At 37.3% G+C, this 16,861-nt stretch overlaps 1 protein-coding gene across 1 annotated transcript in view; it reads right to left on the bottom strand.

Moving 5' to 3' along the window:
* Positions 1-16,861, bottom strand: part of HAPLN1 (hyaluronan and proteoglycan link protein 1) — an 84,937-nt gene that overhangs the window by 18,157 nt on the left and 49,919 nt on the right. The gene's annotated exons all lie outside the window — the stretch shown is intronic.

The raw sequence follows: 16,861 nt of genomic DNA, 5'->3' as shown, positions 1-16,861 counted from the left end.
CATTAAGGTTCCTTAAGCTAAACCTCCAAAAATGGCCTTGAGAATAATGGTTTTGTTTGTTTGTTTGCTTTTAGAAGATCTACACTGCAGACTATATAGCACTGAACATTGCTGGAGAAGTGGTCTGTTGCAGGCTCTCCCATGCCTTAGCTGTTGGACTCTGATAAGTCTACCTCATGAGAATCTTGAGCTTGCAGTTTTTATCAGGTGCTATGTCACAGGTTGTCATCGCAGGGACCAGCCAGGAAACACGCTGAAGTAGACAGGGAAAGGAAAGGGATGAAGACAGAGGAAAGGGAACCACAAGTGCTGATTACAAACTTTGCACACTCTTGCCTAGAGAAAGTCTTGCATCTGATAATTGGATTTAAACTCCTGGATCAGTTTGAAATTAATGTTTAAATCAAAACTGTTTGATTGGGGCTGGGTGCAGTGGCTCACACCTGTAATCCTAGCATTTTGGGAGGCTGAGGCAGGCAGATCACTTGAGGTCAGGAGTTCGAGATCAGCCTGGACAACATGGTGAAACCCCGTCTCAACTAAAAGTACAAAAATTAGACAGGCATGGTGTTGCATGCCTGTAGTCCCAGCTACTCAGTAGGCTGAAGCAGGAGAATTGACTGAACCTGGGAGGCGGAGGTTGCAGTGAGCTGAGATTGCATCACTGTACCTCAGCCTGGGCAACATGGCAAGACTACATCTCAAAAAAAAAAAGAACTGTTTGATTAGCAGGCTGTTGCACAGCAATTGAAACACAAAAGATAAAAATAAACCTTGATCATTAGAATAAGTATTGCTTGGTTTTTTTTATTTTTTAAATAACACTATGCAGCATACAACTGTCCATTTCCCCTTTTCCTTTCAGTATGAAAAGGCGCACATAAACATTTGCATAGTGTTGAAGAGCTTAATTTTGTCCATAAATGAGGCTGAATGTTGAAACTGGGGAAACTGCAGATGTCCAGTGGGGGACATAAATTTTTTAAAGTGCAATTTACAAGTAAATAAATTCCCCATTTCCATTAGTGACAATGACTTGAAAGATCTGATGCCCTTCAAAGCGCAGAGTTGTCTCCAGGGGAAACAACAGGGCCTGGTGAGAACACTAATGGGGACTCACTGAACCGCTGGGGCCTCGTTATTATCTTACAAATTCTGCTGGGAAATCCAGAGGACGTCATTTAGTTTCACCAAATAATAAAAGAAATGGCCTGAGCAAACAACTGATCTTTATACTTGCTGTGAAATTTAGATGAAGACTTTTAAACAACAGGACAAACACAACTGGAGAAGAAAAACAATTTAAAACTATGACATTGAACCACTGCCTATTTTTCTTAGTCCTAATAAAAGCATAAAAATTTGTTTGGCAGTTCATACCCACAGAAATCTAGGTGACAGGAAAAAGGAAAGGGTGCTTTGGATCAAAGTTTATGTGTGTTTTTGGCTTTTTTTTTTTTTTTTTTTTTTGAGACAGAGTTTCACTCTTGTCGCCCAAGCTGGAGTGCAATGGTGCTATCTTGGATCACTGCAACCTCTGCCTCCTGGATTCAAGCCATTCTCTTGCCTCAGCCTCCCAAGTAGCTGGGATTACAGGTGTGTACCACCATGCCCAGCTAATTTTTTGTATTTTTTAGTAGAGATGCGGTTTCACCATGTTAGCCAAGCTGGTCTAGAACTCCTGACCTCAGGTGATTCACCTGCCTCGGACTCCCAAAGTGTTGGGATTACAGGTGTGAGTCACAAAGTTTATGTTTTTAATCCATACAAAGTCACACCTTAAACTTAGGTCATTTGTAGTTATATACTTTATGAATCATCATGGGAAACAATGATGGTACATGAAATTGGGAGCCATCCTGGAGAAGGACAGGGATGATCAGCTGTCAGGGGCTTCCTCACTCCTCTCCAGAGAGCCTTTCCCACTAGAAAGCCGCCTTTTTCATCCCTCCCTTCTCATGGTCCTTACACCACTCATTTTGAAAGTGAAGCCTTTGGGAACCTCCCTGATACAAATCAAAATTTCAATGTTAAAAAATAAGTTTATCTTTTTAAAATGAATCGAGGATGGTGCAAGATAGCCAGTCTTGATGTTGGTTACTTTCTCCACCGGTGTATGGGTGAAGTAGCCTTGAGACTTTTGGATTTCCTAGATCAATAATAATAATAATAATAAAATAATAAATCCAACTGGGGAATGTGTTTAAGATGGCTAAATAAGAACATTAAAAATAATCTCTCCAGCTGGGCGCGGTGGCTCACGCCTGTAATCTCAGCACTTTGGGAGGCCGAGGAGGGCGGATCACGAGGTTAGTCGAGACCATCCTGGCGAACACGGTGAAACCCCGTTTCTACTAAAAATACAAAAAATTAGCCGGGCATGGTGGCGGTCGCCTCTAGTCCCAGCTACTCGAGAGGCTGAGGCAGGAGAATGGTATGAACCCGGAAGGCGAAGGTTGCAGTGAGCCAAGATCGCTCCACTGCACTCCAGCCTGGGCGGCAGAGTCAGACTTTGTCTCAAAAAGAAAAAGAAAAAAAAAAAATCTCTCCAAGAAAAAACTCTACCACCATCATTTAATTTTGTCCACTGTGGTAAAATATATGTTTTAAACATTGCTATTTTAACCATGTTTACATGGATAATTCAGTACCATTAATTACTTTCACCTTGTTGTGCAGCCATCACCACTATCCCTTTCCACAACTTTTCATCATCCCAAACAGAAAGTTAATTTCTTTCTGACTTTCCAAACTGATAGACATAGACTCAGTTGTCAGCTCCATAATGAGTTATTTGAAAAAAAAAAAATGCACAAGGGTTTAAAAATACTTCATTTTGCGACATTTGTTAACACTTTGGTGAATTTGGATGTGTAATACTAACACTTTGGAAGCTGTTATTTTCCTTAATGTAGCCGAAGCCTGCAGGAGAATGAGTAGCCAGGATGGATTTGTGTCCGTCACTGTGCTTACCATAGTCTATTGCAAACAATCACTCTGCCTTATTTATGTTGTTTCTCCAGCATCAACATAGTGCCTAATGTAATAAGTGTCTGTGACTGAGATACACTAGTGCTGCATACAGCTGGGACCTAGCTGTGTCAGTAAACATGGATATCTGAGCTTGCTTTACACCACACTAACCTCTCTAAAATGAACACACTCTATAAAAATAGTTACGCACGTTAAAGACACCATATTTAAGTAGAATATGCAATTTAAACATTTGTCTCTCATTGTACTTCACACGTTACATTTTTGTAGGACACATAATTTGGAAAATAAAGAGTGCCTTACTTATTAACCTTTAATTTTATAATTATTTTGTTTCCTTCAGACTGGAAGAAATCCAATTTTTCCTGAAACGGCTCACCTGGAGTCAGAAGAACCTATCTTTTGGTCACGATTCTAATGTGTTTAATCAGATCGCATCAGAAACCTTTCCAGGTGCCCATCCCCATCCATGCTGACCCCCTCCCTTCACATCCAGCCTTTACTGTTCTTTCAAAGAGTTCATTACTTTTATCAGAGACCAAGTTTTAGCTTGCTTCCTAGCTATTCTTGAATGCAGAGGATCTTGAGCCTCTAGAAGGGAAGACAGTAAGAAGGGTAGTAGAAAAATGATCTCATTCTTGCCTTGTGCCCTCACCTACTTGATTTGAATTTGAAACCTAGAGCTGGGTGCAGTGGCTCACGACTGTAATCCCAGCACTTCGGGAGGCCGAGGCAGGTGGATCACCTGAGGTCAGGTGTTCGAGACTAGCCTGGCCAATATGGTGAAACCCTATCTCTACTAAAAATACAAAAATTAGCCAGTCGTGATGGTGTGCGCCTGTAATCCCAGATACTTGGGAGGCTGAGGCAGGAGAATCGCTTGAATCTGGGAGGCGGAGTTTGCAGTGAGCCAAGATTGCACCACTGCATTCCAGCCTTGAGTGACAGAGCGAGACTTTGTCTTAAAAAAAAAAAAAAAAAATCTGGAATTTTTCTCTGGCACATCTTTGCTTTCACCTGGAAGTTTAAACTTTGACCTGAAGATACAGAGGAATATGCGTGCTTCTTACTATTTGTGAGAATTCAAAAGTTTGTGTAGTTTGGCATAAAGTATATCTGAAAGGATTCACACGAAACTAACAGCCTTGGTAGACTATGAGAAGCTGTGGGGAAAAGTGGGTAGAGGAAGGCTTGGGACATTTTCACATGTACACTTCCATAGTAAAAAAATTTTGAACCATGTGAATGTACCACCCATGTGCAAATAAATAAAAATCTTATAAAAATAAGTGTAGAAGTTGAGGGAATTTAATTAACAAATAGACAAACAAAAATCCTTTATCTAGAGTCTCTGGAAATACGCACAAGAAGCTGGTAGCCATAAGTATATTATATTATTATAATTGAAGGATTATATTTTCTCAGTATACCTATTGCTGTGTTTACTAAAAATATGATCTTTAAATATGTATTTAAAACATGAAATACATGTTTCATCGCATTTCCCTATTTTTTAAAAGATACTATTGCCAAAGATAGTAATTGTTGTCTAGTTTTGAACCATATAGGAAAAAAACCTAACGCTGAATATGGGATAAGTAGAGATTGCTCTTTGATATAAAGTGATTGGTGCTGTTTTTCATCATCTGTGACCCTGCTGTTTGGTCTCACAGGCTACGAGATCGTACCTCTCCCATCCAGCCCATTTCCCAACCCTGCCAGGAGCTACCTTCTCTGTACCCACTGTACAGTCTTCATGCTCTGCTCTTTCCTATCAATCTGCAGCTAAATTGTGTTTTTATAATTTCTCAAACAGCATGTTTTGCCTTCCTGTTGAGATATGCATTATCACATGTGATATGCTGTGAAGCATTCTTGTAGGTATTGACCAAATCCATCATTTTCTCTTTCCTTAGAGCTAAATGGATTATGTGATGAGAAACTGCTCAATACCAAAGGATATCTAAGACAAACCTTTTCCATGTAATCTTATAAACGTGAGCCTCTCTGCTTGAGATGGGCATCATGAGGCCCCAAGGAGCTCTAGGAGGTCAACTGAATATAGTTTAAAAATCACTGTTCTGAGATGTACACCAGAAACTCTGTTAATATCCTGATAAATATTCTGTTTCCTCTTAATTCTCTTTTCTGAATCGTTTTTTCTAGCAGGAAGAAGTAGAGTGTGAGGAGGAAGTTTAGCTCTGTTCTGTTGATAAAGTTCTTTGTGGCTTCTGCCTTTCCACATTCATTATTTCATTTCTTTTCTCAGCAGTTATAGAGTATTAGTTAAGCATATGGACTATGCCTTACATTGTGTCACTTAAGTTTTCTGTACCTCAGTTTCCTCATTAGTAAATGGAAGTGAGTCATCTTCATCCCTGGGCTCTTATGAGGGTTAAAGGAAGTAATTCACATTAAGAACTTAACTTGGTGCCTGGTCTACAGTGAGTGCCCAGCTCAGGTTGACTCTTACTAGCAAACATTTACATGTCCAAAGTGTGCCAGGTGTACAAAACAGCTTCTGTCTTCTACACTGTCTTCTTTACTGTGCTCTTCCAGAAGGCAGTTCCTAGAAAGTACTGGTACCTGAGAAGTTCACATCTCAGCAACTCTTGAGGATTGCCTAATCTAATGGTTCGTAGCAAGACAGGAGTGCATTTCAGGACTACTATTTTAGAAGCCTTTTTAAACAAACATCACTATCTTTCCACCTATGTGCAAGTCTTTGTTATCTATATCTTTATCATCTATATCTATACCTGTGCCTGTATCTATCCATCTATATCTACCTCTATCAATAGCATTCAATTCCTATCTGCCCCTTCCTCTATTTCCTTGGGAGTTTCAGAGAGTTTGTCTTTGGGGTGGGTGTGGAATGTTTGTATTTGCAGCTGCCATCCATTCCTTGCTCCTCTTACCCCTGTTAAGAATTACAATGGTGGCCTGTCAGAAAAGTTTCTCTAAAGCCCAAGACCAAACTTTCTTTTTCTTAGTGATTTTATTTCTTCTGAAACATAGTTATATAAATTGAATGGAATAAAATGGGGACCATTTTTACCTATTCAGTCATGCAAAAGGTGCCATGAAAAGGCTTTGATGTTGCTGTATGTTCATGTATGGGTTTGGAGCACTGCCTGCGTTTAATCTCATCCTCACCACCTAACAATGACGTGACCTGGGACAAGCTATATAACCTCTCTCAATTTCGGAGTTTAACCATCTTTTTTTTTTTTTTTTCCGATACAGAGTTTCGTTGTTGTTGTCTAGGCTGGAGTGCAATGGCATGGTCTCAGCTCACTGCAACCTTTATCTTGGCTCACTGCAACCTCTGCCTCCTGGGTTCAAGGAATTCTCCTGCCTCACCCTCCCAAGTAGCTGGGATTATAGGCACCCACCACCACGTCTGGCTAGTTCTTGTATTTTTAGTAAAGATGGGGTTTCACCATGTTGGCTAGGCTGGTCTTGAACTCCTGACCTCAGGTGATCTGCCTGCCTTGGCCTCCCAAAGTGCTGGGATTACAGGTGTGAACCACCATGCCCGGCTGGTTAACCATCTTTATACCATCTTGTGGTGAGTACTTAATGAGATGACCCAGGTAATGAACTTTTTATGAGAAATACACATGGTAAGTGATTTTAAATGTTAATATTAATTTATTACTATTGTTATCATTGTTAATTCTGATGGAACTTGTTATAGAAGTAAAAATAATCTTAGTATCTTTGTCAATGTAGAGTTGCCTGCTCTGGTTAATAATTTTCAGAATTTAAATTTATCTGTGTTATCAAAGATTTATGGATAAACAACTAGCATTTAATTTTTATGTTTTAGACCTAGAAAACACAAACCAGGTTATCATAATTATAGAACGATTAAAGAACACAAGAAAATGAAATAAAATTAGAATATTTCACTAATGTGTTGAGTGATATTCTTAATATAAACATACTCTTTAGGATTTTAACTATATTAGAGGTTTATTTCAAAGGATCTGGAGAAACCAAAACATTAGCATGAGTCATTCTTCTTCATTAGGCTGTAATTATCTACCACTCCTTAATTACTGGAAATGTGCCTTTATGTGGTAAAGGCGTAGAGCTCAACTCTACTTGTCTCCGCTCAGACCACTTCCACTTTGTGGTGAAGTGTAAGGTTAAGTAGTTTGTAATTTGTAGAATGACACTGTTGGTTGTATACACTGATAAGGCTAATATCTTCACTTAGTAAAGAAGACATCAAGATAATACCATCACAGGAGTCAATCCTAGAGGCAATAGAGGATAAAAAGGGAACTGTGATTTTTTTTTTACCTACTAAACATGAATCAGTAGCCTACAGTGGGTGAGGTAATAAGTTCAGTGGGTCGGGTAATAAGTTTAGTGCTGAAACAAAACAAAAGGTAAGTCAAACACAAATGCCCAGGTGGGCAAGCCTGAGGGGAGTGAAGTGAGCACCTGGGCATGATGAGGATGATAAAGAGTGGAAAAGGTTGTACCTATTGTGGGGAGCACAGGCCCTGTTCTAAACAGGCAGCAGATACAGGTTCCCAGTGATGCTGTCCTATGAGGACAAAGGCTGAAAAATAGCAGGCCTTAAGGTTTTTCAACAGAGGCTAGAAATGCATCTTTAATGCAAAAATCTCCTATATCCAAGTGCTTGCAACAAATTTAAATTTTTTTTAAATTTTAGGAGAAAAGTAATTCCACACATCAGTGATCAAGGTTCAGACTCTGGGAAGTGAATATGTGACCTCTGCATTTTCCTTTATCCCACCTGTTAGTATTGAGGGTCTTCAAAACTCATACCAGGTCTGTCTCCTTCCCTTTGTCTGCATATCCCTCTTCCCCAGGTGATCTCATCTGGTCCCATAGTTATAAATACCACTTATGTGCTGATGATTCCAAAACATTCTTGCATTATACGTCTTCCTGAGCATGAAACTAGTAAACTCATCTTCCTGTTGGTCCTATATTGAATGACAAATAACTAACTTGAGTCCCCTGTCCCTTGCCCGAATCTGTTCTCCCAGTCTTTCTCAATTTAGTTTATGCTTCCGTCCTCCATTCTTTGGTTCATGCCAAACTCTAGCAGCTGAGTTTGATGTGTCTGTTTCCCTTAATTCCCACATCCAATCTATCAGTAATTGCTGCCATTTCTTCCTTAACTTTTTTTTTCTTTTCAAATTGGTTCATCTCCATCCTTTTCCACTGCTACCATCCTGGTCCCTGCCACCATGACTTCTCACCTGAACTCTCAAGATCCTCCTAAAAGGTAGCCTCGCCTTTACTCTTGGCACCCCGTAATCCATTATTCACACGGACTTTTATAAATGTAAATCATATTATGTCACCCCTTGCTCAAACCTTTTAAACATTTTCAGATGATTTTGGAATAAAGTCTGAACTCTGTACTCTGGACCACTTATAAAGTACTGTGGTCTGCCTCCTGCCTACTCTCTGAAAGCACAACCTCCACTCTGACGGGCTGCAGTCTCTTGGGCTTCTTTCGGTTTGAAAGCCCAAGGCCTCATAGCCTATTCCAATCTCAGAGAATTTGCATTTTCTACTTTTTCTACCTGGAATGCTCTGCCTCTGGTTTTTGATATGACTGTCTCCCACTCATTATTCAGATCTCAGCCTGATGTCCTTGCTTAGAGAGCACCTCCCACACTAGTCCTCAATGGCGAATGAACGCCATTGAGCTCACTGCCCCCTCAGTGCTCTTTCACAGTCTTTTTTCCCTTAAAAACACTTTTTTTTTTTTTTTTTTTTTTTTGAGCCCGAGTCTCACTCTATCACCCAGGCTGGAGTGCAGTGGCGCAATATTGGCTCACTGCAATCTCTGCCTCCTGGGTTCAAGCGATTATCCTGCCTCAGCCTCCCAAGCAGCTGGGGCTACAGGCATGAGACACCAGGTCTGGCTAATTTTTGAATTTTTAGTAGAGATGGGGTTTCGCCATGTTGGCCAGGCTGGTCTTGAACTCCTGACTCAAGTGATCTGCTACCCTTGGCCTCCCAAAGTGTTGAGATTATAGATGTGAGCCACTGTGCCTTGCCAAAAAGAACTTTTATATTTATTATTTATATGTACATTTGTTTTCATTTATTTATTCAATTATGTATGTCAAGCCAAATAATGAGTTATAAGAAAAAAGGCCGAAGTTCAAGAAGCTTTATTTTGGAACACACTTAGATTTTAATATATTGTAGGAAGTCTATAAGATGCTGTTACTATATGCATCTTTTAGAATAAGGTATTCTGTTTATACAGAAACATTTAAATGAAGCATTAACTATCTAATCAGCTTTTCAGTATTTTGCTACTTTAAGCTATTAAGACCCTTTGTTAATGACTGTGATAAAAGTCAAAGCAAAATGAGGATATAAAGGTAATCATATGCAGATTTTTGCAGATTTAAAGCGTGACAGCATAATTGACAACATTTTTTCAAGGTAAAGTAAGAAGTAATTGTTCATAACCCATATAATACTGGAGAAGAAAATTTGAAAATTTAAAACTTTATAATTTACCTCTGTGTGCTGAAGAAACCAAAAAGAAAAAAAAAGAGAACAAAAAGCCTTGTATAAAAGTGTTCATTATTTTTTGCTAGCAATATTATTAGTCATAGATAATCATGAAATTATTCTGAACAAATATAGTCATCTACAAAGAAAATACATTTGTGTCATATATCTTGTAATGTATAAAGGCTACATTACACATATCTTTGACTTACATGTCTTTCCTTTCGCCTGCTCTTTCTCTACCCTTCAGTAACTCTGAGCCAAAAAGACAAACATAATTTCCAATGCTTTCCAGGAACAAGACAAAGCCGGGAGGGAAGCAACATTTCAAATAGAATCAGCTAGAAGTGGAAATCTCCTCCCTTCAAGGGTATATTTTCAAAGCGTTTTTAATTTGAACTTTCAATCCCTCTTTAGAAATAAGATAGGACTCTTTGTTCCTACTTTTTTACTGAATCTCCGTTCTTGACTGTAGTAAAATGCTTCTGGTTCTAATATACTTCATTCGTTTTATACCTGATGGATTACGGCCTTTCTGGGTTTTCCAAATCCAAAATGTCTGTTTTTCTTTTGAGTCGACAGTGTTTGCAAAAGGTAGGCAGAATTCTTATTTAACTTATTTTGTTCAGTACACTCCACAGCACAATCCCCAAGCATGTAAAAAATTACTCCATCCACCTTAGATGTGGTGACTAGTCACTGACTAACAGTGAAGTCAAGTAACCAACATGTTGAATTAAACCAAGATTAAAATGGTGCTGACTACTTGATAATCATTTGTGCTGACTACTTGATAATCATTCTTGAAGGCAGACAAGTCTAGGGCTAGTGTACTGTGACAACACGAAATACACAAAATATTTTTGAAGTAATTTTATTTTGAATAATTTCCTATGTTTTTAATGTTTTCATTGGAAATAAGAATATTTCTTTTAAAAAGATTTCATTTCTCCCATAGATACTATTAGTGTGATAACCTCTTGATTGAATATTTTAATTTGTTAGCATTTTGGGGTTTGTATTCCAAAAGACTCTTCTAAAATGGTAATTTTCCACTTTCCACTTAAAATAAAGAACATAATCAATAATCAATAAAGAATCTAAAGCTATTATTTATTGATATTTGGTAACATCAGAGCATCATCATGTTGAAATCACTGTAACACTAAGCCATTAAGCTATAGTTAGTCCTTTAGCTGAGTCAAGGTTCTTGCAGAGCTACAACCAAAGAGAAAGCCTTCATTATTTAATGGGGTTTTCTTGGTATTTGGGAGAGTTTCCAAATAATCATTGGCTTCACACATACTATGCTGATTACAGCACAAAGGATGACACAGGGAAAGCAATGTCTGTTTAGTATGAATTTGTTGCTACCTGCAAAGATTATTCAATATAAGCTTTTATACTTGGAAATATTATAGAACTATACTGCTTTAATAGTTCACAGAATAACATAGAATTCAGCATTCTAGATTTTTCAATATCAAGTTTAGAAATATTCTTAAGATGTATTTTATGAGTTCAGCTCTATTAAGTGATTAAACATTTAATGGATATGGTTCAAAGTTCTAAATAGTAAGCTCTTTTAGTTTGGTAACTAATTACTCTTTTCTCTACATTTTCACCTTCATTTAACACTTATTTTATTTTTTCTTGCTTGCTTGTTGCCTTGATAATATTGTCAGTAAGCACACTGAAGAGCTGGTTTATATTTCCAAGGAGAATAACCCAGTGTTTTGCATGGAGATGGCCAATGTTCAGCAAACGACTGAATTCTGTTTTCTCAAAAGGACACACAAATGCAAAGAAGACTAGGACATGGGCTAGTAATTATGCATACTGACAGAAGCAAAGTTGGTAAGAAAATATATATTTCTGTTACCATGATTAATAGCTCTTTATTCTTAGTAATGACTGTCTTTCTTACTAGACTATAAGCTATTGAAGGCAGACACTGTATGTTTTGTCATCATATTCCTAACGCCTCCACATAAGTGCCTAACACATTTGTTGAATAAATAAGTTGTCTATGGGTGTATATGCATGGGTGCAATATATGAGTATTTTTACATATGTATGTATATTCCTACATATATACTTTTGTTCTTTACTTTTAAGCTCATTTATTATATTAATATGGTGATATTCTAAGTTTGATCAAATGGCAAGCCTATGTTTAATGCAGTAGGTTCTTATTATCATTTTTGGTTTCACGCCCTCTGGTAAATTGATAAGAAATTTTAGATTTAGTTATCTAATATGGATGGTGTGCTAATTTTTATAATTCCATGATGGAATTCTCTGATGTTTTATAGCTATTAGTTTTTAGACAGAATTATTAACTCTCTCTCTCTGTCTCTCTCTCTGTCTCTCTCTCTCTATATATACACACACACACACACACACACACACACACATTTCCCCCTGTGATTTATAAAATATTTGTAGATATTTTTCCTGGTATTTGTAGATTTTGCATTGGTGACTGCAAATAAGATATTCTGCCTCAAAAAGACAAAAATAAATTGATTTAACTTTTCCAAACAGACTCAGAGAGTTCAAACAAGTTTTAGGTGGGAGAGAGAAAATTAAGACTGAGTAACATGTATCCAGTTCTTCCATTAAACTTTGGCTCTGCAGATGGTCTGTGATCATACATTATTAAATTCACCTCCTCCTTGTGATACATCCTGTACCACCAAATCCCAACTCTGCAGTTATTATATAAGGAACAGGATAGCATTGCAGTGACCAAATGTAAATCCAATACTCTTCAAAGCTGCATACATGCATGAGGAAGATTGTTGCAACCTGTCTTTGGTGGACTCTCATGGAGTATCAGATGCTGCATGTTATGTGGGAGCCATGCACAAGCTCAAATAAAATTTGCTACCCAAATTCATAACTCTCTTGTTCATCTACTGCTTCTCATTCCATGAATTGAAAATATTTCCCTGGGATTTGGAAAGGCTGAACCAAAACTTGATTAGAAAAACTAACTGGATTTTTGTCCTGGATTTATTTAGCAAACATGTATTGATCACCTACTATGTGCCAGTTATTGGGTTTATGTGACTGGGATACATCAGACAAAGATTCCTGCCTTTGCGAAGCTGTTCAATATTCTTGTGGTAGAGACAGATGACAAACAATTACATAAAAATAAGTAGAGTATACAGCCATTGCTACAGAGAGAAAGAAAAGAAGGGTGAGAGAGATTAGGATGCCAGCGGGGGACAGATTGCAGTAGACAGGATGACTTCATTAAAAAGGTGAGAAATGAGCCCAGATTTGACGAAAAGGAAGGGGTTAGTCAGATAAATGAACTTTTATCAGCCAGGTAGCCTGGGACAAGCAATGCAAAGCTCTGAGTCTTGATTTCTTCATTTGTGAATTGGAAGATTGGTCTAGACCATCTCTACCAAAGTCCTTTTAAGTTCTTAAATTGTGTGAACTATGATTTAGCTGATGCCAACATTACGGAGTGAAAGCAGTCATCTAGCTAATGTTCATTAAGTGCACACAATGTGTCACGTGCTGCTAAATGCCAGTGATGTCACAGCATTCAACAAATGCTCATCGTAGTGACAATTTAGAAGTATCTCATTACATTCTTCATTCATTTGCTCACTCACGTAATCAACAAACATATATTAAGCACCCACTATGTGCCTGGCACTGCTCTATAGTTGGAGTTAGTTACAAAGCTGAGAGACAATCTAATGAGGGAGGGAGGCATGTTAGCAGGAAGTCCATGTGAGGACTGAGCCAGATTTGAAGAAGGGGAGGCGGGTTCAGGACACACAGCAGGAGGAGGAACAGTGAAGCTGAGAGAGGAGTGTGCACTTCTGCCAGTGGTTCTGGATAGACATTATTTTTTTCTACTTACAGACACAAACTTCTGGCAATTTCTTCTTTAAGCAAATCTACTTGTTTTATTTGCTGACAAAAGTGACCATTACTTTTACTTATTAAATAGAAGGACACAGTTTTCACTTCTGGGATTTCCTCTTGTTCTTCCTTACAAAAATTTAAAGTAGTGGATCTGTGCTCACATAATAAGTATATTAAGGGAAAATATTATTTATGTTTGGAAAACTTTAGTTTCTACCAGGAAAGTAAAAATGGTCAGATAATGCTTAATGTGACTGGGGAGCCTAGATGCGGTGGCTCACGCCTGTAATTCTAACACTTTGAGAGGCTGAAGTGGGCTGATCACCTGAGGTCAGGAGTTACCAGCCTGGTCAACATTGCAAAACCCCATCACTACTGAAAATACAAAAATTAGCAGGGCTTGGTGGCAGGCACCTGTAATCCCAGCTACTTAGGAGGCTGAGGTATCAGAGTCGCTTGAACCTGGGAGGCGGAGGTTGCAGTGAGCCAAGATTGAGCCATTGTACTCCAGCCTGGGTGAGAGAGCAAGACTCCATCTCAAAAAATAAAAATAAAAATAAAAATAGTATGAATGGGGAAATTTTAAATTGTGAAATTAAAGAAGGCAAAGAAAAGAACTTATAAAATGTTTACTTTCTTAGAACTAAGGTGATGATATGGTTCTTTTAACAAATGTACTTCGAAAAGCATGAATTTTTTTGACCAGTATTTGTAGTCTGTTTTCTATTTAAAAATCAATTTTCCATAACAGGGAGGAAGCAATAAACATAATGATAACAACCACCTTGATAAGTATCGGCTCTTGGGAACCAGGCACTGTACTAAACACTTTCCACATATTTTCTCATTTAATTCTCACAAAGCTCTATGGAATAAGCAGGCATTAGGCCCAATTTTACAGATGGGGTAACTGGGATTTGGAGAGATTAAGTAAATTTTCCAAGGTCTAAGCTAGCTAGTGGCATTACAGGAAAGACTCAAACTTGTCATCAGAAGACATCTGCTTGAACACCAGATGCAGGAAGCACTGACTCTGACCTTGATGAAGTCAAGCAGTTACGTGTTCATCTATTTTGCTTTGTATATTGGTTAATGGGCAAATGGTCATAACATTTCTCTGTTATTTGTAAATGTCTTCTAAAAAGTTGTGTTTTAAAGAGTGTATTCTTCATCTCTGAAATTCTACTGGTAGTTGAAAGGCTACACAGAGTTTTTGGACCTGATACAAATATTATAAATATTGTTCTTTCTGTGTGATTTGATACTCCATATAAAATTCTTCCTAATGGTCTCAAGTTTCAAAGGATTTAAAAGTAAAGTAGCCACATTGTGACATGAGGAACAAAATCCATTAGTTTAGAGTATAGAGAGGGTATCAACAGTGGCCCCTCTTCCTGTAGAAGTATTTGGGAAGATAACTATTGTGTACATTGAGGACAGTATGTTACATACAAGCTAATATCTTGACTGCATATTTTTAGTAGACTTTGTGGACAAATGAAGTTTGCTTTCCTGTATGACCAAATTATTTCAATGAAAAATGAAAGGAAATGGATTAGTGCATGTGAACTTTTTGTCTAAAGCTAAGTCTTTTTCCATGGGAAGCTGGGAGAGATTTCTTTTTCATTACCAGAGAAATGTTTTTCAGTAGAAACACTTTGCATAGGGGTCTACACTTGCTATTTTCTTTCCTGTTCATCTGCTTTTTTCCCTTCTCTCTCTCTCTTTTTAATATCCAGATTAAACTTTTTTGTGTGTGTCTATATCTCTATAAAACCTCTCCCAACAAAATTATGAGGAGGCCTTCAGAAAAATAATTAACTAACTCATATACGTGGAACTCAAAAATGTATCATTAAAATGTTGAGCATCTGTACCAAGGCAGCCAAGAAGAATTTGAGGATGATTTGCACTATTTTCCCAATATTGTTCAGACCTTGGGAACTTGGTATCTATAAAATAGAAATTTAATCAAAAATGGGAAAGAGTAAAGATATTTTTACACTAACGTGAATTTTCAACTATTTTCTGTCACTAACAGAAACTCCTACTGCTTATCAGTACCATTCGAGAATCTGAGATTGAGATAGTTAATTTAATCATCTGACTAAATTCTTCAAAAAATTTGTGAGGATTTCAGCTCCCTAAAATTCCTTCTGGGCTATGTTTGATAAATAAAAGTTTTAAATATAAGAAAATATGCAGTATTTCAAGTAAGCAACGAAGCAAGTAAGTAATCTGCTTTGTTGATTCTTGTGCTATCCGATTTATTTTTGCATTGTAAAAGACAACCGGAATTATGGAAGGTCACTTGGAAGCAGTTTCTCTGAAGAACTATGGGATTTGAAAATTCAATCTGAATGCTATCACAAAAAATTGTTGGGAAAAAAGTAATGAGAACAGGTATTTGGTTTATGGGCATAATATCATAATCCTATGACTCAAATCACATTTCAGCATTAAATTTCCACAAGCCAAATACACTTCTATTACTTGAAAGCTCTTTAGCAACTCTTCGAGGCAAGCCTGCACTTTCTAAGAATATGAATTTACAATTAAAATGAAGTGGACTATCAAGCCTTTTTAAAATTTGGACAGTGTATGCAAATAATCTGGATAATCCTGATATTCTGGGTCAGAAATCCCTTTGCACTAAATTTCAATAGAGGAGATGGGAATGGAAAGACTGGAGTAACGGAAGTTTTCCTGCCTGAGATAACTTGAGTATGACTTATAGGAGTAATTTTTCAAATGTTAGTACATTTTAAAAATACTGGTCTCATACTCTGAGTGCAATTTTGATTAAATGGTTTGTACGCAGTTTATAATACACCCTTGGTATCTGTCATCTAATAACTTGAAACCATGGCTTACGTTTCTATTGCATTGGATATAAAACTGGTATTATTAATAATGACTAGGTATTACTATTTTGGCTGAATTGAATTCTGTCACTAGAAGGTAAAAGGGTATTATTCCTTATTAGAAATTTCTACATGTAAATATCATATGGTCTTTGGGAAACAGCTCTGATTCTACTATATATCACAGAAACAGCTGAGTCAGCAGCTTACAGAGTAAAATTTATGATTACAATTTCTTTTCTCAGTTCAACAGAGAAAAAATAAAGCTGTTGGAAGCAAACACAACTCAAAGAGATGTGTCTAAAATAGCTGGACATGGACAAATTCAGAATTCTATTTTGGTAGTCATAATACATAGAGGAAAATACTTCTAGACAGATTTACACTATCATTTGACCTTCACAAGTCATACTTTTCACCGTGAATGCAGTTTACTGAGGCTACACTTTTGACCTTGAAGATATAACTTAGAGTTTTATGTCTTTTGGCAAACTTATCATGCCTCTGGTACCCCAATTGAGTTTATCTAAAATTATCATCATCTGCTTAAACTGTTAAGTTCTATAATTCCTTTTTTAATTATT

This window comes from Chlorocebus sabaeus, chromosome 4 (genome assembly GCF_047675955.1).
Source record: "Chlorocebus sabaeus isolate Y175 chromosome 4, mChlSab1.0.hap1, whole genome shotgun sequence".
NCBI classification, from domain to species: Eukaryota; Metazoa; Chordata; class Mammalia; order Primates; family Cercopithecidae; genus Chlorocebus; species Chlorocebus sabaeus.
This window is presented reverse-complemented; position numbering and strand designations above follow the sequence as displayed.